Source organism: Mesoplodon densirostris, chromosome 3 (genome assembly GCF_025265405.1).
Source record: "Mesoplodon densirostris isolate mMesDen1 chromosome 3, mMesDen1 primary haplotype, whole genome shotgun sequence".
Lineage (NCBI taxonomy): Eukaryota > Metazoa > Chordata > Mammalia > Artiodactyla > Ziphiidae > Mesoplodon > Mesoplodon densirostris.
In genome coordinates this window covers 139,566,379-139,591,497 of record NC_082663.1, presented here as the reverse complement: position 1 = coordinate 139,591,497, position 25,119 = coordinate 139,566,379, and the positions used below count along the sequence as shown (strand labels likewise).

The 25,119-nt window shown below is 46.6% G+C and overlaps 1 pseudogene; it reads right to left on the bottom strand.

Moving 5' to 3' along the window:
* LOC132485579 (cytochrome P450 4F2-like) overlaps positions 1–25,119 on the bottom strand; it is a 75,998-nt pseudogene that overhangs the window by 3,895 nt on the left and 46,984 nt on the right.

Here is a 25,119-nt window from a genome sequence, read left to right as displayed (position 1 = left end):
AGAACTAGCCAACTGATTCACAGACTTCTCAATATTAAACCCTCATTTTTTTGAAGTGATATGTTACTCCAGATGACTACTACACAATATTCATCATCATCATAAACCGTGTCTCAAGATTCCAAGGCTTTTCGGAGGGAAACAGAAAATAACACACTCTGAGCACCTACTATGTGCCAGGAACATGGCTCCATTATGTTATCTTTTTTTTTTTTTTTTTTTTCTTTTTTCGGTATGCGGGCCTCTCACTGCTGTGGCCTCTCCCGTTGCGGAGCACAGGCTCCGGACGCGCAGGCCCAGCGGCCATGGCTCACGGGCCCAGCCGCTCCGCGGCACATGGGATCCTCCCATACCGGGGCACGAACCCGTATCCCCCGCATCGGCAGGCGGACTCCCAACCACTGCGCCACCAGGGAGGCCCCCATTATGTTATCTTGATCACCCTGCCAAGCAGGGATCATATTATCCTCACTTTACAGCCGAGGAAACTGAGGCTCAGAAAGGAAGAACAATGGCCCCAAAGACACCTAGCACTGTGAGAATTCCAGACAAGAAATCTCTGAGTCCCCGTTGTCCACAAGACTCCAGCTGGGACCCTGAGTTCAAGATACTCACATGCATGATGTCTGCACTCTTGGTGAAAATCTTCATATAGGGCTTCAGGATGTTGAAGTGGAAGGCGGGTGTCAGCATGCGACGGTGCCTGTTCCACTTATCACCAGCACTCAGCAGGAGCGCATCCCCTAGCCGAGGCAGCCACGGGGAGTGGGCAAGGACAGCAACTTCCTCTGGGCTCCCAAGGTTATCCCCAGTCCCGATCACTCAGTTACTCACCCAGCCAGGGCTTCAGAAAGTCATAGAAGACCACGTCCTTGGGTGCGATGGCAGATGACATGAATGAGGGCCATCAGGGGCCAGGGAGAGTGGGAACGGAGGGCCTTTTGGTGGGGGGTGGAGGTTCCCAGCCAGGAATCTGCATTTCCCCTCCAAGCCCAGCATAACAGGAATGGGGCCAAGAGCACAGGAAACTGGGAGGAGGGGGGAGAGGGGGGGAACAGGCCAGGCTGCGGCACAGAATACAGTACAGGTAGAGCCCATAGATACAACTCTATATGCTTAGACACACCCCAACATGATACAACATCCCCCAACATGCCTGGGCATGGCTCCTACATGGTCCAGCATGTTCTGAACACACAGGCATAGCCCAGCACTTTACAAAACATCTGTACAGAGACTTAGGACATCATATCTGCCCCAGCACTCTCACCTCTCCTGAACATCTGACAGGGCCCCATGTGTTAACATGTCCTGACAAGGTCCCGACATGCATGGCACAACCTGACATGACACAACGGCTCTGCCACGGACCTGAAGACAATCTGACGTGACCTCAGTGTGCCCCAGGCAGGCTCCAGACAGGACCCAAATACACTGATTTCACAGATGTGAACCAGGTGTGACCCAGATACACCCCAAGACCTGCATCAGACATGACTCACATAAGGTCTCAGGCATTTCTCAGAGTGACTCAGACAAACCTCAGGTGTGGCCCAGACGTGACCAGCAGGAGAACCAGACAATCTCTGATGACATCTCGGAGAAGAACCAGACAGACCCTGACATGCCTCAAATATCCTTGGCCACAGCTGAGCCCCAGGCATGACTGAGACCATCTCCATTTGAGCTCAGGTGTAAACATATACCCAGTGTCACGTGTTATAACATGCACCAGCTGTAACCAGAATCCAGGTAGAAACATACGTGACCAGACGTGGCCATGCAGCAGACATTGCACAGACATGACCGCAGGTCAGGCAGGTGGGAGTCCAGGTGAGAGAGAGGCAGTGGCATCTCTGTCATAGCCCTCTCTGCACCCTGGTCACCTGCCCACCTGGAGGCAACACAGAGACCATGGCAGTGGGCAAGCTGCGGCCAGGGAGGTGTCTACCTGGAGCGAAAAGCACAGGCTTGATGCAGATGGGGTGGAAGATGTGGGTGACCACATGCCAGGGTCCAACCCACCAATGGCACACATCCCATAGGTGCTGGCCTGGCCCTGTGTGTACAGGAGACCTTCCTCCAGGCTCTGAATCTGGACAGGAACAAAAAGGACCCAATTTACACTCTTCCAGGATGCCACACTGTGTGTGTGTGTGTGTGTGTGTGTGTGTGTGTGTGTGTGTGTGTTTACTTACCACTGGTATCCATTCATTTCCCAGGCCAGTTCATTCCCTGGAACCACTGCCTTGGGCAGTGGCCTTCCCCACCCGAGGGTATGACCCCCAGCTCCTTGACCCCCAGCTTGGCACCTTCTATCAAGAGCCGCTTATCCCATACAACTTCCTCTGCCCTCCTCCTGGGACACCTTTTTCCCTGGCTGGACCTCTGAACTAGGGGAGGCTGGGCTTAGCTGAGTTAGCCAATTCCCACAGCCTCTTTACCTCCTCCCCACCTGGCAGCTGTCCAAATAGATGGTGAGAGGAAGGAAGCTAGACTGTTATTGAGAGAGGACTGTAAACCAGCTCAGAGTCACAGTGTGAAAACTGGGTCCTCAGGGCTCAGCACCTCCCATGTTAACAAGTTAGGGGGTGGGCAAAGGTGACTCCGGACGTGTTCACAGCCAGCCCTGCCCTTCCAAGGCCAGGGTACAGCAGGTAAAAGCATGAACATTCAGGTGCCAGGTGAGCAGGGCAAACATCTCCGGTGCTCATTTCCACATGTGGGCCAGGAGGACGTCATACACCACTTCTTGGCATAGAATCAAGAAAAGCTCAGGGGCTTCCCTGGTGGCGCAGTGGTTGAGAGTCCGCCTGCCGATGCAGGGGACACGGGTTCGTGCCCAGGTCCAGAAGGATCCCACGTGCCGCGGAGCGGCTGGGCCCGTGAGCCATGGCCGCTTAGCCTGTGCGTCCGGACCCTGTGCTCCGCAACGGGAGAGGCCACAACAGTGAGAGGCCCACGTACCGCAAAAAAAAAAAAAAAAAAAAAGAAAAGCTCAGAACCATGAAGCTTCTGGCCTCTGGCCTCTGGGGCACACAGCCTGGCAGGAGTTCAAGCCCTGCCACCAAGCAACCGAAAGCCTGGATTGAGACATGACTGCTGGGAGCAGAAACAGAGAATCCAGCCTGGCTGGGGGTTACCTGCATCAGCTTCAGGGGATAAAGGGCCCAATCGGAAGAGGGCACCTGGAGACACGAGGCGTAAGGCTGTGAGGGGCTGAGAGAACAGGGCCCACACAGGGAAGAGCAGAGCTGGGAGACCCTGAGTGGGCAAACTTACTGTGATTGTGGGCTGTCCCGACCCTCTCTGGGATCAGTCTTCCTATCTGGGAAATGGGACCTCAGATGAAATCCTGAGAGGTGGACAGCAGAGGATTGCATGGAAAGATGGGAAGAATCAGGAGCCCCAAAAAAGATGGAGTGAAGGAAAAGGGCTGGCAACTAGTATCCTTGCTATTGTACACCAGTACTCCACATAAAGTAAACCTAGTCTGTGCAGACAACTGTATGTAAAGAAGGCCTACTGTGTGCTGGGTACCTCAGAAAAACATGCCCCCAGTGTATCAGAAACTCTACATAAATTGTGCCTACTATGTTCCAGGTATGCTATAGAAAGTGCATCTACTGTGTGCCAAGTACTCTGCATAAATCTTGTCTACTTTATGCCAGATGTTCTACATAAAGCACACCTACTATGTGCCAGAAACTCTATGTAAAGCGTACCTACTATGTGCTGGGTACTCTATGTAAAATGCACCTACTGTGTGCTGGATTCTCTATGTAAAGTATGCCTACTCTGTGCCGGTGCCCTACATAAAACACACCTACTGTGTGTCAGGTACTCTACGTAAAGTAATCCTACTCTGTGAGAAGTAACTTTACATAAAGCATGCCTACTATATGCCAGGTCCTCTACATAAAGTGTAACCACTATACATTGTGTACTATACACAAATCCTGTCTCCTGTATCCCAGGTGTTCAACATAAATTATGCCTACTGAGTGCCCAATGTACTACACAAAGAGCAGCTACTATGACCTGGGTGCTACACGAAGCATTTCTACTGTGTGTCAGATATTGTACATGAAATACTCTGTGGGCCAGGTGCTCTACATAAAGTAATCCACTGTGTGCCAGATGTTCTGCCAGCAAGATAATATATCACCCTCCCCTCAGTGCTCTGGACCAGAACCCTGGGATCAGGCAGAGAGACGCAAGTGATAGCAAGAGGGAAGATACCTATTTAACAGAAGAGCAAACTGAGGCTCAAAGAAAACAAGCCTCTAATCTAAGTTGCAGAGCTGGAAGGTACCCAGGTCTGTCATATAACCAAGACTAAACCTTTTCCCTCTGCCAAGCTGCTCCACTCCCAACCATAAGGGAAAATGCCCTATTGATCCAGGGACATTTATAATGGTGGAATCTCAGGCAATATGGTGACCCAGTGGGGAGATTCCTTGAGGTCCTTGTATCATCACATGGATCATCTTCCCACATCCAGGATGCACCACCCAATGGATCTAGAGCTCCCCTCCCGGCCCTCTCTGGATCCTGTCCAGAACTGCCCTGTGGGGTGGTCTCCGGTGACAGAGGACTTGAAGGATGGGGCTCCTGGCAGAGCTACTGAGCAGGAGAGTGGGGGAAGGACAGTCTTCCTGACACTGGTAGGATGCTGGGGAGACCCTGAAACTCCTTCCACCTCGACACTGGCTGGGGGATTCAGGTGGAGGATCCTAAAGTCCTCAGTGGGGTGGGGTGCACCCTCCCCCCAGAATCTCGTCCCCCTTCGCAGGGGTAGACTTTGCCTCCTGGCAGGTCCCTTCACATCAGGGTCAGGCAGGCAAGGCCAGAATATAATAAATCAGGCAGAGTCCTGGGTCACAGAGGAGAAAGGGCCCCAGTGCCCAGATGGGTTCAGCTCACTTCAGACCTACTGTGTGCCAGGAATAGGCAGGCAGGCAGCCTAGAGCAGGAACAGCAACCACCACACCCGCATTTGCCAACATAAGTCACTAAGTCACTAAGTATATGAACTTTTTGTTTTTCATTTACAGATGAGAAACTGAGACTGAAAACTACACGAGTGAATCGCCCAAAGTCACACAGGTGATGGAAACAGGCTGTGCCCCAGACTTCACATTGGGTACCCTGAACCATGAAGCTCTCTTTTCATATCTGTAAATGGGCATTTCATTAGCACCACCTCCCAAGATGGTGGGAATCATTAAAAGAGACAATGCATGTAAAACACATAGGACAGAGGAAGGGCTCAATAAATGCAAGTCATTGTTATTGTTGTTGCTGTTGTCATTGTTGACGTAATCATCCAACAGCCCTGCAAGATCAATTTCATGAGCCCATTTTTACAGAAGAACAGCCGGAGATTCAGAGAGGTGAAGCACCTTGCTCCAGCCTCCCAACAAATTAGGTAAATATGACAGTGCAGGTGACAGCAAAGCCTGGCACATAGTACATGCTCATTAAATATCTGGGGAAGAGAGAAAGGTTAGCAGCAGGGGGTTTTGAGGTTCTGGCGCTAAAATTGTGGTCCTCAAACCTCCACCATCCTACCATCTGTATCACCTGACAGTTTGCAGTAAATGCAGCATCTCTCATCCTCACCCAAAATACTGACTCAGAATTGCATCTAAACAGATCTGCAGGGGAACTGTGTGCACTTCTTCAAGTTTTAGGGAGTGTTGTTTTAAGACTCCTGAGTCTGGATTCTGCAAAGGAGGCAGGGAGCACAATGCCTTCACCCCTCTAATTCTCAGAGGGTTGTTTTTTTTTTTTTTTTTTTTTTTTTTTTGCAGTACGCGGGCCTCTCACTGTTGTGACCTCTCCCGTTGCGGAGCACAGGCTCCGGACGCGCAGGCTCAGCGGCCATGGCTCACGGGCCCAGCCGCTGCGCGGCATGTGGGATCTTCCCGGACCGGGGCACGAACCCATGTCCCCTGCATCGGCAGGTGGACTCTCAACCACTGCGCCACCAGGGAAGCCCTCTCAGAGGGTTTTTTCGGTTATAAAATAAAGAGAAAATTCTATACCTTCCAGAGCTGTTCATACAACCATGATTACTGATCATTTATTATGTACTGGACACTCTTTTAGACACTAGGAATGCAGTAGTGAGCACTGCAGACCTCTTCCTGCTGTCAAGGGGCTTACGTCTTGTGAGGAGATGGGTGGTGATCAATAAATAATCAATGACTTGTCAGACAGCAGTGATTTATGTGCCTGGAGAACATCCTACCTTAGTCCAGGGGTCAGGGTGGGCAGAGACCTGAATGAGGAGGGAGAGTCTCTAAGAACAGACACTGGGTGGAACACCCAGGCTACACAGAAAGACAAGTGGTTTTTGTTCCTTTGACACTCGGGCTAACATGTGAGATCATGCAATTGCTCCCTGGAAAGGCCAAAATGGCCAGCAAATTCTGGCCCCATATGGAAGCTATAAGCGGGTTTGGAGCTTTCACTAACTGTGACCAGATACTCAAACCCTAGCAGGTCTCTGCAGCCATTACTAGGGCAGGGTCTACCTCTGATTCCTAGATCAGGTGGTAGTGATAGGGACAGAATAGGATAGTTGCACAGTTAGTTTAGAAATCCTACTAGGGGAAGATAGATAGAGAAGGACTTCGGGAGATCACCATAAGCTAGACACCAAGCAGGAAATGCCCAGAACATCTGGCAGCTAAACAACAAGCATAACACTTTAAAACTAAACAGACTTACTTAGGCCACTAATCTATATGATTAGGAACGAGGTGTACCACAGAACAATGGTTACAAGACTGCATTCGGCCTTGTGAGGTCTGCAAGACAATGGACCCTGAAAAACTGCTTTCTTGCACGTAGTTTACATAGGAATATGAGGGAAAGGTGAAAGAAACTAGGGGAAAGGTGACATACTGAAACCTGAGATGAGTCACCATAAATTTGTATATGTTGCCACCCTTCTGCTCATTTACATAGCTCTATGACAGTCCCAGTTGGGCCATATAGGGTCAAAAACTCCCCCACCCGATATGTAGGAGGAGTTAATGATGAAAGCTTGATGTCTACTCAAAAAATGAGGAAGAAGGTGGTCTTCTCCCCCTCCCCACTTTTCTTCCATTTGTAAAAATAAAGCCTACTTAGTTGTCGGGACAGAGCCCTCCTGCCTTCCCGCTTGTATCTCTCACAATCATCCTATTCTAATAAACTCAGTCCTTACATGCTACTTTGCCTCTCACTGAATTCTTTCTGCACCGAGACAAAAGAACCTATGTTTCAGTAAGTCCTGAGACAAGGTGTGTGGTTTCAGTAGAAGGGGATAGGGAACCAGCACTGGAGGCAGGAAACCATAGGTGGGGACCTTCTGTTCATCATTGGGGATGTTCTAGAGCATCCCCAAAGGTTTTTCATCAAACAAGGAACATCTCAGATGCCAAATCACACAAGCCTGCCTTATAGAATGTCCCTCAGCCAGTGTTGGAAAGAGGGGAGCCACTCACCCCCTGCCCCTTTGCCAGGGGTCCTTCCACCCCAACCCAGAGTCAGGCAGTGGGCAAGCCTGTGCCAGGCCAGTGATGGTGGTCACTGTGAGTCACTAGCTTGGGCACAGCCCATCAACCCTTTAAACCTCACTCTTCACGTCTGTCAAATAGGCCTGATAAAACCTCACAGAGAGTTGCGAGCGTCCTATTAGACACAGGCAGAGACAGTAGGGAAAAGTATGTTTCAAAATAGTATATGCATAAAGTTTGCATTTATAAACAAAACTTACAAATGTTTGTATGTGTGCACATGTTTGTATATGCATTGAAAAAAATCCAGAAGAATCCACATATCATCATGGAATTGGAGGAAGTAGAATCAGAGTCTCTATAACTAAAACACAATTTAAGAAATAAGGATTTGGCACAGTTCAGGAACACATAGCTGACACACAAAACAGATGAGCAGTTATTTTGTGTCGTCATAAAGACATGCCTCCCAGGAATCCACGTGGGGTCTCTAGAACAAGCATGCAGGCTGCCTGCTGGCTGGAGTTTTACATTTCCTTTCCTCAGCTGTTAGGAAGGAACAAGTTCTGGATTCAGCAGAACGAAGTTCAAATCCCAGCTCTGCCATTTCCTGGCTGTGTCACCTTGGGCAAGTCAATTGCCCTCTCTAAGCCTCATGTCCCCCTCTGTAAATGGAGAGGTGGATTTATACCTCCCAGGTAGTTCATTACTCAACAACAAACTGTGCTTGACCACCCAATCTGTACCAGGCACACTGCTGGGGCCCAAACACGAGATGAACAAGACGGACAAGGTCTCTGGATTGTGTGCTCATGTCTCATGGGGGAAGCCAATTGGAAATAAGCAAGTCAGATGGTGGCAGAAATGAAGGAAATGAACAGCATGAGACATGCTAGAGAGTGACCCAGGGGGCTGTTCTGGACAGGGCAATCAGGGAGGGCCTCCCTGAGGAGGTGGCCTTACTACCGAGTCCAAGCTCCTACTGCTTGATGCATGACAGGCTAATAAATCAAGAGAAGAGTTTTGGAGCAAGGAACGGTGACTTTATTCCGAAAGCCAGAAGACGAAGGAACTGATGGACTAGTGTCCCAAAGAACCATTCTAACCAAGTTAGAATTCAGGCTTCTTTCATATTAAAAGGGGGGTTGGGGGTGTGACAGGTTGTTGCAGGCTTCTTGATGCCGGAATCCTTTGCTCTTGCAGCTGTCTACAGAGGTCCAATCACAGTGTTCCTGTAAATCTCTAATAAAACAAATATTCTTTGTGCCACAACTTTTTCTCTCTATATGGATAAAAAGTTTTATACCTTTAAAAGTCAAGCCTGGGAGGCAGAGGATTGAGAATGGCTAGCATGTATATTTCAGGCTATAGGCAACATTCTTTTACAAAGGTGCAGAGCCAGCGTGACTAAGCACAGGCAGCAGAGCACAAAGGTTAGAGACAAAGGAATAGATCCAATGTGGAGTCAGGTTTGTTCTTCCCTGTTTTAATAGGAGTCTGGCCACCTACCTGCAGCCCGAGTCAGATAAGGAGATGATGTTTGGTCAATGGAAGGCACCTGCAGGCAATCGGAGGGGATTAGAGGACAGACATCCATCCTCTGCCAAAGGCCACTGCTGCTCTCAGCTTCAGCTAATCCCTCTGGGTTCCAGGAGCAGCTACTACCTGGCCTGGGGATGGTGTCAGCTCTCAGCTGATGCTAGGCCCCAGGGGGCTATACCAGCCTTGATGGTTTCCCTTGGCCCATTGTCAACTGAAATAAAAAATGCACAACGTCAGAGCAGTGAGATTCAGTTTTATTCAGGGACATTACTGAGGACTGTCGCCCAGGAGACAGCCTCTCAGGTAGTTCTGAGGAACTGCTCCAAAGAGGTGAGGAAGGAGGTCAGCATATATGTGATTTTGGCTAAGGGGTATGTGCAATCCAATATACATCATGGTAGTCATCACGAGGAACAGATTTTTTAGTTAATAGTTTTAGTACTTTTCTAAGTATGGGAGGATGCAAGAATTTAGGCTCATAAAATTTTTCCTAAATATCTAAACTATCTAAAGGCCTGTTTTCCCAATGTGCAGAGTGCCTCATCCTGGTCTCTGTCCTGAATTAGCAACTGTAGTGGCTAATGATTTAATTCTTGTAGAACCAGATGGCAAGCAACATTCCTTATTTACACAGCCAATACTTTGTAAATGGCTCCTACTTAAAGCCACTCTCATGTAACCCATCTGAGGTCTCTGCCAGGACCCGACTATTACATTCCGCAAAGGGATGGGACACCTCAGCAATCCAGTTATGTGAGTGTCGATGTTTGTGTAGGCACAGAAAAAAAATTGAAAAATTATACCCAACACCTGGAATGGCAAGGCAGAGTAGGAGGAAGAATGGTTCTGTTAAATGTCTACATTTACTCAACTATTTCCTTTTCTTAGATGAAGCCTGCAAAGCATTTTTCATTATACTTACTAATCTATGTAATTACAAATTATATATTTAAGATTTATTATTTATTCATTTTATTTATTTTTGGCTACATCGGGTCTTAGTTGAGGCATGCGGGATCTTCGTTAAGGCTCATGGGCTCTTCGTTGAGGCACTCAGGTTTTTCTGTAGTTGTGGCGCGCGGGTTCCAGAGCTTGTGGGCTCTGTAATTTGAGGCACACAGGCTCTCTAGTTGAGGCACATGAGCTCAGTAGTTGTGGCGTACAGGCTTAGTTGCCCTGCAGCATGTGGGATCTTAGTTCCCTGACCAGGGATTGAACCCGCATCCCCTGCATTGTAAGGTGGATTATTTACCACTGGACCACCAGGGAGGTCCCACAAATTATATTTTTAAAAGAAAAAATGCTTAGTGTTATGCATAGAGCATGCTTGCTGCATGCTTAGTGCCATGCCTGGCATGCGGCAGGACTCAAAATATACGACCTGTGAGAAGCCAGAAGGCATCGTGGTTAAGAACAAGGACTCCAAGTACCAGGGTTCAAATCAGGACCAGCTGAGATATTTTGGCAGGTGTCTTTACCTTTATGTGCCTCCATTTTCTTGTCTGAAAATTGAGGGTTTTGAGAAGGTTGTTGTGAAAATCAAATGAATTGAAATGAGAAAAGTGCTAATGGCACTCCCTGGCTCAGGGTCAGCACCAAGCATGAATAATTGGCATTTTCTCTTATTTTGTGACAGAATGAGGACAGGGCACCAACCATGAGCCCTAAGTCCCCCTGACACAGACATCAGCTATCTTGCAGGCTAGGAACATCCCCTGTTCTTTCCCTCCTCCCTTAGCAAGGAGAGGCTCCCAGGAGAGGAGTAAGCGCTGGGCTTGGGGTAAGATGGCTCATGGTCAAACCTGGGCTTTGCCACTCTCCAGCTCTGTGACCTTGGGCAAGTGACTTGCCCTCTCTGTGCCTCACGTTTCCTCTCAGCAAAAAGGGACTAATAACAGGCCTTTGGGGATTGCAGGAGCAAGTTTATGTGTGTGTCTTAGTTTGCGTTCTCTGGAAGTAGACCCCAGTGCAAGGATTCAAGTGCAAATACTTTATTTGGAGGTGACCCTGAGGCAAGAATTCAACTGCAAGTTGTTTCTTGGGGAAGTAATCCCAGGAAATGCCAGTTGGGCACTGTGGAAGTGAGACTGGGAAGGGAAGGCAGCAGGTAAAGGGTACTTTAGCCAGAAAGCTCACACTGTGGCACCTGGGGCTCAGTGCCTCTGCGGGACAGCAGAGAACACACACCCACTAGTCCTTAGTCAGAGTTGCTTACAAGGGCATTACTTCTGGAGAATGTCCTGCCTGCACTGCACGACTGAGGTCTGGGGACAGGACCAGAGGCCTCCCACAGTAGTTGTTGCAAGGAACACAACAGTCGTGTTGTGCAGACAGTTACAGTGGTTCAGTGACTACAGGTGCAGACAGTCACAGCGGTTCAGTGACTTCAAAACACATACACTCCCACCCTTAACAATATACATACACCCACACATGCACACAATTGCATATACGCTGTGTGCACGTGGTCACACACAAGCACAATTACATGCACCCACATGTGTTTGCAGTTAGATATACACTCTTACACACATGTTCAGGCAAACACACATGTGTGCACTGCACACCTACATGCATGTACCTGCACATACAATTACATGCATACACTCACATGTACACATGCTCACATGTATGTGCTCACAGTCACACATACACTTACACACAATCACACACAGTCACATAGCCACACACACACATTGAACTAATGGAGACCGAATTTCTTAGAGCCTGTTGTTTCTGAATCTTCCAGCAGAAGGAGCCTCCAACACACTCAGGAGAGGAACAAACACCCCACAGCAGCCAGTGACTTTACCAGGCCTGGGGTGTGTATAGAGAATTAAACACACAGGTGCAGCAGCGTCTGGGGCCCCACAGGCTCCATGCCTGCCCTCCTCCCTATCTCTCATTCATTCACTATCATGGTCCTTAGTGGAAAGTCAAAGCCCTTTTCTAGTGAAAGAGGAGACATTTGACACCCAAGTACGGATAACTCTTGAAAGGGTTAGCTCCATGGTGGGGGGAAAAAAATCATGTATTAATTGATGGGAAAATGGGGTCAAGGGAAGGTTTTTTTTTTTAAGATTGAGGTAATAAAAACATTATTTTTATTATCATGGAAATGATCCAATAGACTTCAGGATACATGGTCAACATACAAAAATTAATTCTATTTTTATACTCCAGAGGTCAGCAAACTATGGTCTATGGATGAAATCTGGCCTATGGCCTGTCTTTGTAAGATATGCAAGCAAAGAATTGTTCTATATTTTTAAAAGATTGTAAAAGAGGGGGAGGAAGAGGAGAAGGAGTTCCTGAATATGGCTTGCAGCCAATAAAGTATTTATTATACGGGTCTTCACAGAAAAAATATGCCAACCCTGCTGTACCTTAGCAATAAACAATTGGGAAATGTTTTCAAATACCATTTTTCAAGTGTCATTCACCACAAAAAGTGGAATACTCAGGTATAAATCTAACAAAACATGTGCATGATTTCTAGGATGAAAATTTCAAGACACTGATGAAAGAAATCCAACAAGACCCAAATTAGTGGAGAGATATACAATGTTCATGGAGTGAAAAACTCAATATTGTTAAGATGTTAAGTCTCCTCAAATTGATCTACAAATTCAAGAAGTCACAATCCCAGGAGGACTTTTTGTAGAAATAGAGAAGCTGATCACAAAATTTACATGAAAATGCAAAGGACTTTAGAATAGCCAAAATTTTCTGAAAAGGAAAAATGTAGTTGAAGGATTTACAGGACCCCTTTCAAGACATACTATAAAACAACAGTAATCATGACAGTGCAATATTGGTCAAAGACTGGACATATAAATCATTCAAACAGAAAAGAGTCCAAAAAATTTTTTTTTAAATCATGCAGGGCAAATCAATCCACAAAGGATAGCCTTCTCAATAAATGGTACTGGAAAAATTAGACACCCACATGCAAAATTAAAAAGTCAACACATACCTCACACCTTATACAAAATTTAACAGAACTAAATAATGTAAAATTGTAAAGTTTTTTTTTTTTTCTTTTCTTTTTTTTTTTTTTTTTGCGGTACGCGGGCCTCTCACTGTTGTGGCCTCTCCCGTTGTGGAGCACAGGCTCTGGACGCGCAGGCTCAGTGGCCATGGCTCACAGGCCCAGCCGCACTGCGGCATGTGGGATCTTCCCGGACCGGGGCATGAACCCGTGTCCCCTGCATCAGCAGGCAGACTCTCAACCACTGCGCCACCAGGGAAGCCCTGTAAAGTTTTTAGATGAAAAAATGTAAGAGAATCTTTGTAACCTTAGTTTAGACAAAGAGTTCTTATGTATAACACCATAAGCATAATCATAAAAAGAAAAAATTGATAAATTGCACTTTATAAACCTTTTAAAATTTTGCTCTGTGAAAGAAATATAAGATAAAGACCAGCCATACACTAGGAAAAAAGACTTGCAAATTGCATATCTGACAAAGGACTTGTATGTAAAATGCAACAGTGGAAGGTAAAAATCCAAAGGAAATTAACGGGCAAAAGATTTGAACAGGTGTTTTACCACAGTAGATATATGTATGGCAAATAGGCCCATGAAAAAATGCTCAACATCATTAGTCATTAGGAAATGCAAACTAAAATCACAGTGATATATCATTGCCCACCCATAAGAATGGCTGGGGAACACTGACACCACCAGGTGCCAGTGACTATGGGCAGCAACCAGAACTCTCACACATTAACAATAGGAATTTTAAATGACATGGACACCTATGGAAAACAGTATGGAGGTTCCTCAAAAATTAAAAATAATACTGCCATATGATCCAGCAAAATTGAAATCAGGATCTCATAGAGATATCTGCACTCCCATCTTCATTGCAGCATTATTCACAATAGCCAAGATATGGAAACAACCTAACTCTCCATCAATGGATGAAGAAGATGTGGTGTACATACACAATGGAATACTATTCGGCCAGGAGAAAGAAGGAAAACCTGCTTGTTTGTGACAACATGGATGGACCTTGCGAGCATTATGCTAAGTGAAATAAGTTAGAGAAAGACAAATACAGACAGAATTCCATGTCCAATCTGCATCTGCAGATTCAACCAACCCCAGTTCAAAAATATTTCTTCCCCGGATATTTAATGAGCATGTTCTATGTGCCAGGCTTTGCTGTCACCTGTACTGTTGTATTTACTTAATTTGCTCTGGGGGGGTGGAGCAAGTTGCTTCAGCTCTCTGAATCTCCTGCTCCTCTTCTGTAAAAACAGGTAATGAGTTTGATCTTGCAGGGCTGTTGAATGTTTACAACAAAAACAATGACAACAGCAATAATGACTGTGTTTATTGAGCCCTTCCTCTGTCCTATGTGTTTTACATGCATTGTCTCTTTTAATGATTCCCACCATCTTGGGAGGTGGTGCTAATGAAATGCCCATTTATAGATACAGAAGGAACAGAGCTTAGTGGTTCAGGGTACTCAATGTAAAGCCTGGGGCACAGACTAATTCCAACAGCTCTGTGGCTTTGAGTGAGTCACTCACATGATTTTCAGTCTCAGTTTCCTCATTTATAAAATGAAAAAAAAATTAATATACCTAAGGGGCTTAAAACAGCTTCAGTGGCTTATGTGGGAAATGCTGGTGTGGTGGCTGCCGTTCCTGATCCAGGCTGCCTGCCTATTCCTGGCACACAGTAGGTCTTCAGTGAGCTGAACCCATCTGGGCACTGGGGATCTTTCTCCTCTGTGTCCCAGCACCCTGCCTGATTTATTATATTCTGGCCATGCCTGCCTGACCATGATGTGGACGAACCTGCCAGGAGGCAAAGTCTACTCCTGCGGAGGTGGTAGATTTTCGGCGGGGATGGTGCACCTCACCCCACTAAGGTTTTTAGGATCCTCCATCTGATTCCCCCAGCCAGTGTCAAGGTGGAAGAAGTTTCGGGGTCTCCCCAGCATCCTACCAGTGTCAGGAAGACTGTCCTTTCCCACTCTCCTGCTCAGTAGCTCTGCCAGGAGCCCCATCCTTCAAGTCCTCTGTTACCGGAGACCACCCCACAGGGCAGTTCTGGACAGGATCCAGAGAGGGCCGGGAGGGGAGCTCTAGGTCCATTGGGTGGTGCATCCTGGATGCGGGGAGATGATCCATGTGATGATACAAGGACCTCAAGGAATCTCCCCACTGGGTCACCATATTGCCTGAGATTCCACCATTATAAATGTCACTGGATTAATAGGGCATTGTCCCTTGTGGTTGGGGATGGAGCGGCATGGCAGAGGGAAAAGGTTTAAGCTTGGTGGTATGACAGACCTGGGTACCTTCCACCTCTGCAACTTAGGTTAGAGGTTTGCCCTTTTTGAGCTTCTGTTTGCTCTTCTGTTAAATAGGTATCTTCCCTCCTGACATCACTTGCATCTCTCTGCCTGATCCCAGGGTTTTGGCCCAGTGAGGGGAGGGTGATATATTATCTTGCTGGCAGAACATCTGACACACAGTGGGTTTACTTTATGTAGTGCACCTGACACACACACAGAGAACTTTATGTATAGTACTGGCACAGAGCAGGCATGATTTTTGTAGACTGCCCAGCACATAGTAGGCGTTCTTTGTGTAGTATGTCTGGCACTCAGTAGGCATGCTTTATGTAGAACTCCTGGGATACAATAGACAGGATTTGTTTAGAGTAAGCAGCTTATAGTAGGTACACTTTATGTAGAGTATCTAGCACTTAGTAGGCATGCTTTATGTAAAGTACTTGGAACAGAGTAGGTTTATTTTATATAGAGCACTTGACACACAGCAGGTATGCTTTATGTAGGGCACCTGGCACACAGTAGACATATTTACATAGAGCACCCAACACACAAGAGGTGTGCTTTACATAGATTACCCAGCACACAGTAGGCATGCTTTATGCACAAAACCTAGCACAAAGTAGATAGGATTTATGCAGAGTACTTCACACACAGTAGATGCACTTTACATAGAGCACCTGACACATAGTAGGCATGCTTTATGTAGAGTTTGTTACACACTTTAGGCATGCTTTCTGAGGTACCCAGCCCAGAGTAGGCACTCTTTACATACAGTTGTCTGCACAGAGTAGGCTTACTATATGTGGAGTACTGGCACGCAGTAGCATGAGTACTAGTTGCCAGCACTTTTCCTTCATTCCATATTTTTGGGGCTCCAGATCCTTCCCATCTTCCAGTGGAACCCTCCCCGGTCCCTGCTCAGTTGCTCATCCAACATCCCATTTACCAGATGGGAAGACTGAGCCCAGAGAGGGTCGGCACAGCCCACAGTCACAGTGAGACTGCCCACTCAGGATCTCCCAGCTCTGCCCTCCCCTGTCTGGATCCTGTTCTCTCTCAGCCCCTTGCAGCCTTACACCTCATGCCTCCAGGTGCCCTCTTCTAGCTGAGGACACTTTGTCCCCTAAATCTGATGCAGGTAACCCCCAGCCAGGCTGGGTTCTCTGTTCTTGCTCCCAGCAGTCATGTCTCCACTCAGGCCTTGGGCTGCCTGGAGGCAGGACTTGAACTCCTGCCAGGCTGCGTGCCCTGGAGGCCAGAGGCTTCACGTCTCTGAGCTTCCTGATTCTATGACAAGAAATGGTGCAGACACCCTCCTGGCCCACACATGGAGAGGAGCCCCAGAGATGTTTGCCCTGCTCACCTGGCACCTGAATGTTCATGCTTTTACCTGCTGCACCCTGGCCTTGGAAGGGCAGGGCTGGCTGTGAACTTGGGGTCCAGAGTCACCTTTGCCCACACACCAACCTACCCATGTAAGAGGTGCTGAGTCCTGAGTAGCCAGTGTCCACACCGTGCGATCCTGAGCTTGTTCACAGGCTTCTCTCAACAACACTATAACCCCTTCCCTCCACCCTCTATTTGGGCAGCTGCCAGGTGGGGAGGAGGTAAGCAGGCTGCAGGGATTGGCTGGCTTAGCCCAGCCCCTGGAAGCTTCCTCTAGGTCAGGGGCCAGAAAAAGCCTTCCCCAGAGGAGGGGAGAGGAAGTTGTGTGGAACAAGCCACTCCTGACAGAAGGTGCCAGGCTGGGGGTCTAAGGGCTGGGGGTCCTGGCCCGGGGCACGGAAGGCCACTGCTCAAGGGAATGAGCTGGCCTGGGAGATGAGTGGATACTAGTTGGTTACTAACTCCTCTGTCTGTCTGTCTTTCTCTCTTCCTCTGGATTTCTCTGGGTCTCCCTCCCCTCTCTGAGCCCTTCTTGCACCATCCCCAGCACTCCCCATCCCTGCCCCTCACTGCCTTGTTCCCGTCCCTCTATTTGTCTCTGCCTCACAGCTCACCATCATCGCCCCCACCCCGTTCCTTCATCCTCAGGAGCTCACCCTCCACCGTGTCTGCCCCATAGAATGCTGCAGCTGAGCCTGTCCTGGCTGGGACTTGGGCGGGTGGCAGCCTCCCCGTGGCTACTCCTGCTGCTGGTCAGGGCTTCCTGGCTACTGGCCCGCGTCCTGGCCTGGACCTACAATTTACAAAATTTACTAAAAAGTAAAGTTTGCTCTATTTGGTGTACAGTTCTGAGATTTGAAATGTCTAGAGTTGTGTAAACACACTACCATAGTCACCCTTGATAGTCAAAAACTTTTCACCCCAACTCCTGCCAAATACTGATCTATTGTCCATCCCTATAGCCTGGCTTCTTTTGCCTTACAACACATTTATGATTCATTCATGTTGCATGCATCAATACTTTGTTTTTTGTTTTTTTGTTTTTTTTGCGGTACGCGGGCCTCTCACTGCCGCGGCCTCTCCCGTTGCGGAGCACAGGCTCCGGACGCGCAGGCTCAGCAGCCATGGCTCACGGGCCCCGCCGCTCCGCGGCACGTGGGATCCTCCCAGACCGGGGCACGAACCCGCGTCCCCTGCATCAGCAGGCGGACTCTCAACCACTGTGCCACCAGGGAAGCCCGATACTTTGTTTTTTTATTGCTAAGTAATATTCCATAGTATGGTGAGCCACATTTTCTTCACCAGTTGGAGGAACTGTGGATTGTTTTCAATTTTGTGCTGTTATGAATAAAGCTACTATGAATATTTGTGTGCAACTGTTCACTGCTCTTGGAATGGGACGGCTGGGTCATATTACATGTGTATGTTTAACATTAGAAGAAACAACCAAACTATTTCCAAAGTGTGCCATTTAAAATTTTTAATTTCATTAAAATTCCCAGCTTTATTGAGATATAATTGACACATAACATTTCTGTTTAAGGTATACAACACGTTGATTTAATACACTTATAACTTAGAAAGTGATGATACATAGTATTAGCTGCCACCTCTACCCCGTCACATACTTACCATTTCTTTTTTGTGGTCAGAACATTTAAGATCTACTCTTTCAGGAACATTCAAGTTTCTGGCACAATACCATTAGCTGTAGTCACCATACTGTACATTAGATCCCCAAACTCGTTCATCTTATAACTGGAAGTTTGTATCCTTTGACCAGTATCTCCCCATTTATCCAACCCCCGGTAACCATCACCCTACTCTGTTTCTTTGAGTTTGTCTTTTTTAGATTCCACATATAAGTAATATCATTCAGTACATTTATCCCTCAATATCTGCAGGGGTTGGGGGATTGGTTCCAGGACTCCCCGTGGATACCAATAATTGGGGATGCTCAAGTGCCTCATACAAAATACTGTAGCATTTGCATACAACCTACACATATCCTCCTGTATACTTTAAATCATCTCTAGATTACTTATAATGCCAAATACAACGTAAATGCTATGTAAATAGTTTCTGGTACACAGCAAATTCAAATTTTGCTTTTTGGAACTTTTTGGACTTCCCCCTCCCCCAAATCTTTTTTTTTTTTTTTTTTTGCGGTATGCGGGCCTCTCACTGCTGTGGCCTCTCCCGTTGCGGAGCACAGGCTCCGGACCTGCAGGCTCAGCGGCCATGGCTCACAGGCCCAGCCACTCCGCAGCATGTGGGATCTTCCCGGACCAGGGCACGAACCCATGTCCCCTGCATCGGCAGGCGGACTCTCAACCACTGCGCCCTCAGGGAAGCCCTCCCCCAAATCTTTTTCATCTGGGACTTGTTGAATCTGCAGATGCAGAACCCACAGATATGGAAGGCTGCCTGTATTTGTCTTTCTCTAACTTATTTCACTTAGCATAATGCTCAAGGTCCAACCATGTTGTCACAAACAAGCAGGTTTTCCTCCTTTCTACTGGCTGAATAATATTCCATTGTATGTTTGTATGTATGTGTATATATATCTCACATCCTCTTCACCCATTCATCCACTTATGGACAGTAAGGTCGTTTCAATATCTGGGATATTGTGAATAATGCTGCAGTGAACATGGGAGTGCAGATATCTCTATGAGATCCAGATATCAATTATGCTGGATCATATGGTAGTTTAATTTTTAATTTTTTTTTTTTTTTTTTTTTTTTTGCGGTACACGGGCCTCTCACTGCTGTGGCCTCTCCCATTGCGGAGCACAGGCTCCGGATGCGCAGGCTCAGCGGCCATGGCTCACGGACCCAGCCGCTCCGCGGCATATGGGATCCTCCCAGACCGGGGCACGAACCCGTATCCCCTGCATCGGCAGGCGGACTCTCAACCACTGCGCCACCAGGGAGGCCCTATTTTTAATTTTTTGAGGAACCTCCATACTGTTTTCCATAGGTGTCCGTGTCATTTAAAATTCCTCTCATTAACGTGTGAGAGTTCTGGTTGCTGCCCATACTCACTGGCACCTGAAAGTGTCAGTTTTTCCCCAGCCATTCTTATAGGTGTGCAATGATATATCACTGTGATTTTAATTTGCATTTCCTAATGACTAATGTTGTTGAACATTTTTGTATGTGCCTATTGGCCATCCATATATCTTCTATGGTAAAGCAGCTGTTCAAATCTTTTACCCATTAATTTTCCTTGGATTGTTACCTTCCACTGTTGCATTTTACACACAAATCCTTTGTCAGATATGCGATTTGCAAGTCTTTTTTCCTAGTGTGTGGTTGGTCTTTATCTTAAATTTCTTTCACAGAGCAAAATTTTAAAAGGTTTATAAAGTGCAGTTTATCAATTTTTTTGTTTTATGATTATGCTATTGGTGTTATATACAAGAACTCTCTGTTTAACCTAAGGCCACAAAGATTCTCTTCCATTTTTTCTTCTAAAAGTCTTACATTTTTACATCATTTAGTTCTATGGTTCATATTAAGTTATATTTTGTATAAGGTGTGAGGTATGGGTTGACCTTTTTTTTTGCATGTGGATGCCCAATTTTTCCAGTACCACTTATTGAAAAGACTATCCTTTGTACATTGACTTGCCCTGCATGATTTTTTTTTTAAATTTCTGGACTCTCTATTCTGTTCCACTGATTTATGTGTCTAGTCTTTGATCAGTATTGCACTGTCATGATTACTGTTATTTTATAGTATGTGTTGAAAGGGGTCTTGTAAATCCTTCAACTATATTTTTCCTTTTCAGAACAATTTTGGCTACTCTAAGTCCTTTGCATTTTCATGTAGATTTTTGAATCAGCTTATTTCTACAAAAACTCCTCCAGGGACTGTGATTTCTTTGAATTTGTAGATCAATTTGAGGCCACTTAACATCTTAACAATATTGAGCCTTCTACCCCATGAACATTGTATATCTCTCCATTAATTTGGGTATTCTTGGATTTCTTTCATCAGTGTCTTGAAGTGTTCATCCTAGAAACCATGCACACATTTTATTAGATTGATACCTGAATATTTCACTTTTTCTGGTACATGAATGAGAGAGAGGGAGGAGGGGTGGCATGGACCCCATGGGTCCCTTGCTTAATTCTCAAGACACACCCAGGCCTGTTCTAGTCACTGAGTGTGTTGGAGGCTCCTTCTGCTTGAAGATTCAGAGACAACAAGCTCTAAGACATTCGGTCTCCATTGGTTCAATGTGTGTGTGTGGCTATGTGACTGTGTGTGGGATTGTGTGTAAGTGTATGTGTGACTGTGTGACACATGTGTGAGCATGTGTGTATGTCAGTGTATGAATGTAACTGTGTGTGCAGGTACATGCATGTATGTGCGTGTGCACGTGTGTGTGCATGTGTATGTAAGAGTGTATATGTGACTGCAAGCACATGTAGGTGCATGTAACTGTGCTTGTGTGTGGCTGTGTGCACACTGTGTGTGTGTATATGTGATTGTGTATACAATTGTGTGCATGTGTATCTGTGTGTGTATGTGTTTAAGGGTATAAATATATGTGTCTTGAAGTCACTGAACCACTGTAATGGTCTGCACCAGGCTGTATTCCTGAAAACAACTGCTATGGAAGGCTCCTGCCTCTGTCCCCAGACCTCAGCCGAGCAGTGCAGGCAGGACATTCTGGAGAAATAATGCCTTTGGAAGCAGCCCTAAGGACTTGTGGGTGTATGTTCTCTGCTGTCCCCGAGAGAGAGGGACTGAGCCCCAGGTGCCACAGTGTGAGCTTTCTTGCTTAAGTACCCTTTACCTGCTGACTTCCCTTCCCAGTCTCACTTCCACAGTGCCCTACTGGCATTTCCTGGGATTATTTCCCAAGGAAACAACTTGCAGTTGAATTCTTGCCTCAGGGTCACCTCCAGATAAAGTATTTGCACTTGAATCCTTGCATGAGGATCTACTTCCAGAGGATGCAAACTAAGACACACATAGGCTCACTCCTCCAATCCCCAAGGGTCTGTTATTATTCCCTTTTTACAGAGGAGGAATGTGAGTCTCAGAGAGGGCAATTTACTTGCACAAGTTCACACAGCTGGAGAGTGGCAAAGCCTAATGTTGACAAGGAGCCCTCTGATCCCAAGCCGGTGATTGCTACTTTCTAGGGAGCCTCTTCCCTGATAAGGTCAGAGGGAATAAATGGGGGATGTTCATAGCCTGCAAGATTGCTGATGTGTATGCTAGTGCAGGCTAATGCTCATGGCTGGTGCCCATGTCCTCATACTATCATAAAGTAATGGCAGTTATTCACGTTGGTGCTGACTCTGAGCTGTGGAGTGTTATTACCACTTTACTCATTTCAATTCATTTGATTTTCACAACGACCTTGTCATTACCCTCAATTTTCAGGCAAGAAAACTGAGGTACAGAAAGGTAAAGAGACATGCCCAAATTTACTCAGCTGGTCCTGATTTGAACCCTGGCACCTGGAGTCCTTGTTCTTAACCACAATGCCCTCTGGCTTCTCACAATTCGTATGTATTGAGTCCTGCTGCCCATCAGGCATGGCACTAAGCATGCACTCAGCATGGTACTATGTATGACACTAAGCATTTTTCCTTTTGAAAATATAATTTGTAATTACATAGATTAGCAATTATAATGAAAAATGCTTTGCAAGCTTCATCTAAGAAAAGGAAACAATTGGTTCCATGTAAACATTTGACAGAACCATTCTTCCTCCTACTCTGCCCTCCCATTTCAGAAAAATTTTTCAACTTTTTCTGTGCCTACACAAACATCGACACTCACATAACTGGATTGCTGAGGTGTCCCATCCCTTTGCGGAATGTAATAGTCGCGTCCTGGCAGAGGTCTCAGATGGGCTACAAGAGAGTGGCTTTAAGTAGGGGCCATTTACAATGTACAGGCTTTGTAAACAAGAAATGTTGCTTGCCATCTAGTTCTACAAGGATTAAGGCATTAGCCATTGTAGTTGTTAATTCAGGACAGACACCAGGATGAGGTACTCTGTACATTGGGAAAACAGGCTTTTAGATAGATATATTTAGGAAAAATTTTATGAGCCAGAATTCTTGCATCTTCCCATGCTTAGAAAAGTACTAAAATTATTAACTGAGAAATCTGTTCCTCATGACAACTAGCAGTAACCATCTACCATGATGTATATTGGATTGCACATACCCCTTATGTAAAATCACAGACAACTGAGCCACGGGAAACCATCAAGGCTAGTGTAACCCCCTGGGGGCCTAGCATCAGCTGAGAGCTGACACCACCCCCAGGCCAGGTAGTAGCTGTTCCTGGAACGCAGAGAATTAGCTGAAGGTGGAAGCAGCAGTGGCCTTTAGCAGAGGATGGATGTCTGTCCTCTAATCCCCTCTGATTGCCTGCAGGTGCCTTCCACTGACCAAACATCATCTCCTTCTCTGACTTGGGCTGCAGGTAGATGGCCAGACTGCCACTGTAACAGGGAAGAACAAACCTCACTCCACAGTGGATCTATTCTAACCTTTGTGCTCTGTTGCCTGTGCTTAGTCATGCTGGCTCTGCACCTTTGTAAAAGAATGTTGCCTATAGCCTGAAATATACACGATACCCCTTTCTCAAGGCTCTGCCTCCCAGGGTTGACCTTTAAGTCTGTAACACTTTTCATTCCTACAGAGGTAAAGAGCTGCAGGACATAAAATAACATGCCTTGCTGGAGGTTTACAGAAACATTGTGACCAGACCTACAGGGACAGCTGCTAGAACAAAGGATTATCCAGGGACGGCAGCTAGAACGAAGGATTATCCCATCCATTCCGGGGATCTGGCTAGCACGAAGAAGTCTGCAACAACCAGCCACACCCCCACTCCCTTTCAGTGTAAAAGAAGCGTGAACTCTAACTCCAGTATGATGGTTCTTTGGGACACTAGTCCACCATCTCCTTGGTCTGCTGGGTTTCAGAATCAAGTCTTTTCCTTGTCCCAGCACCTCATCTCTCGATTTATTGTCTTATTGTGTGGCAAGCAGTACAAGTTTGGATTCGGTCACATTGTTGTAGCCCCTTTTCTCAACCTGGGTCAGTGTCAGCTCCACAATGTCCCCGCAGATGGGGATTCATGAACCTCCTCTGCACCTGGCCAGTCCCTTTGCCCACTGACTAAGCAGACCCCTGAATGGGGAGCAAAATTCTGTCTCTCCCCCTTCAGGCTTTTTCCTCTCCTTTGGAGTGATGTTTTGGGGCCTCCCTCCATTGGTTTTTGGATGAGAACCCTCTTTTGCCCTCCACAGGGATGTTCTCTTTTGAGCCCTGCCACAGTCCCCTCACTTCTCAGGGGAGGGGGTGGTCAGGCTACTTTTCAGAACTAGCATCACCCAATAGGTCCCATTTAGGGCAACTATCACAGGTCTTCCAGACTTTCCTGAAGTTTTCCTAGTGCCTTATTTTTTCCAAAACCAGCTCATCTGTTTTCCTGGTACCTCTGTCAAAACGTTGGCAGCCCCAGCTTACAGATCTGGCCTGGCTCAATGAGTCTTCAGGGGCTTGTGAGATTTCCTGATCTTTATTATGGTAAGTGAAATGCAGCAACTGCTTCCTGCCTGAGGTCTGGCCAGAGTTCCTGCCTGAGGTCTGGCCAGACTTGCCCCATTTTCTTAATTCATCGCCTTTGAGGAAGGAAGCAAGAATCACACATTTTTAAGTCCATTTGTTTGCCCCACTTTGTGCTGGGTATTTCCAGTGCTAGCCAGGCTTGGGGGGGTGGTGAGCTTTATTCACTCGCTACCCAATTCTCCATGTCATTCAGGTTTCTGCTCAAAGGTTGTAACAGAGAAGAACAAACCTAACTCCATATTGGATCTACTCCATTATCTCTATATAACCTCTATTCTCTGTTGTCTGTGCTTGGTCATGCTGGCCCTGCACCTTCATAAAAGAATGTTGCCTGTAGCCTGAGCTATACATGATAGCCCTTTCTCAAGGCTCTGCTTCCCAGGCTTGACCTTTAAAGGTATAACACTTTTCATTCATATAGAGATAAAAAGTTGTGGCACAAAAAATAACATTTGTCTTTTTGGAGGATTACAGGAGCCATGTGACTGGACCTCCTGGAGAGCTGCAAGAACAAAGGATTCCAGCACCAAGAAGCTTACAGCAACCAGTCACACAGACCCTCACCCCACTTTTAGTATAAAAGAAGCTTGAATTCTAACTCAGGTAAGATGGTTCTTTGGGACACTAGTCCACCAACTTCTTTGTCTGCTGACTCTCCAAATAAGGTCACCATTCCTTACCCCAAGGGCTCATCTCTCAATTCATTAAACATTTTTGTGTGGAGCAGTACAAGCTTGGACTCAGTCACAA